The sequence below is a fragment of the Diospyros lotus genome, chromosome 6, assembly GCF_014633365.1.
Source record: "Diospyros lotus cultivar Yz01 chromosome 6, ASM1463336v1, whole genome shotgun sequence".
NCBI lineage: Eukaryota > Viridiplantae > Streptophyta > Magnoliopsida > Ericales > Ebenaceae > Diospyros > Diospyros lotus.
The window spans coordinates 8,732,990-8,734,159 of NC_068343.1; the positions used below are offsets into that span (position 1 = coordinate 8,732,990).

At 36.8% G+C, this 1,170-nt stretch overlaps 1 protein-coding gene across 1 annotated transcript in view; it reads right to left on the reverse strand.

Annotated features, from left to right (window-relative positions):
- The window catches only part of LOC127804947 (uncharacterized), a 5,241-nt gene extending 4,759 nt beyond the window's left edge, over positions 1 to 482 (reverse strand). The window contains exon 1 of the mRNA XM_052342065.1: positions 1 to 482. This exon is cut by the window's left edge and continues 143 nt beyond it. The gene's annotated coding sequence lies outside the window, so the exon portion shown is untranslated.
- Positions 483 to 1,170: the final 688 nt, after the last annotated feature.

The window sequence follows — 1,170 nt, forward strand, 5'->3', positions numbered from 1 at the left end:
ATCACGGTAGCTACCAGTACCCAAATGATGGCTTGCTGTGAAGCGATAACAGAGGCCTGGAAGTCTGAACATGAGAGAGAAAACAAAAAAGAAATACTCCCAAAATCAGCTAACAAAAGAGGCCCCTTTTGAGTTTTGACCAGTGTGTCTTCTCCATGAAGGGATTGGCTCTCCCCAAATCTGCTAGCTTTTGGGCAATGGAGGGTCTTTTAGCATTAAAAGACGGAGAGCAGCTCGTGGGCTTTAGCTGCAGAGAAAGTCCTCAAGCGGGGCTCAAATGTCAAAGCAGCCAAAAGTAGATAAACGTACTGAACCAGAGGAGGTCTGAATGGACTAATCGAAGGGAAATTAATAGTGGATGAGAGTGAGAAGACGAGAAACAGGGGGCAATGATAAGCGTCTAAAGAAAGATACATACGAGAAGCAGCCCAAAACCCCCCACATTCTCCTCTCTTGTTGGCAAGCAAGTGGGAGTTGGTGACCGCCCCGCCACCTTTGTCCCGTAATGTGTATATATAGATACATACCGTCACTGTGCCTGGCTCATGTTGTCGAATTCATGTGTGTTTTGGCTGATGTGATTTTTTAAGTAGAAGAATAATACAATTACAATGATATTTGATTTTTACAGTTATAATGTTAAGCATAAATTAGACATTTTGTTCGATTGACACCCACCAAAAAACAGACCAAAAATCATTATTGATCATATGCTGCTGCTTGCACACCCATACTAGTATATTCCTATTCTATTGAATCTATCCTAGATTAGTCAACTTATAACTCTTAAAATACGTCACACCCTGCACGTAACAGAGTATGGCAATATAATTTGGTCATTCAATTTACAATAGAATATAATTAGTCTTCACCAATTTTTTTTCCCTCTTTTGGTAGAAAAGGAACGAAAGAAAGATATATTTTCTTGTCAAATTACCCATTCGTTAGCAAATAATTTGTTTTTTTTTTTTTGCACTTTTGTGGAGTGTCACAATCCAATTTTATAATGATAATTTACCGAAAAGGTTTTAACCATATTAAATACCTTGCATTATTAATATTTTTAGGTAAATAGTTGTGATGTTAAAAATGGTATTAGAGGTACTTAAGACAATTATTAAGTGATCAAATGTTAGAAAAGTATTTTAAGACTGATTTAGTTCATAATGA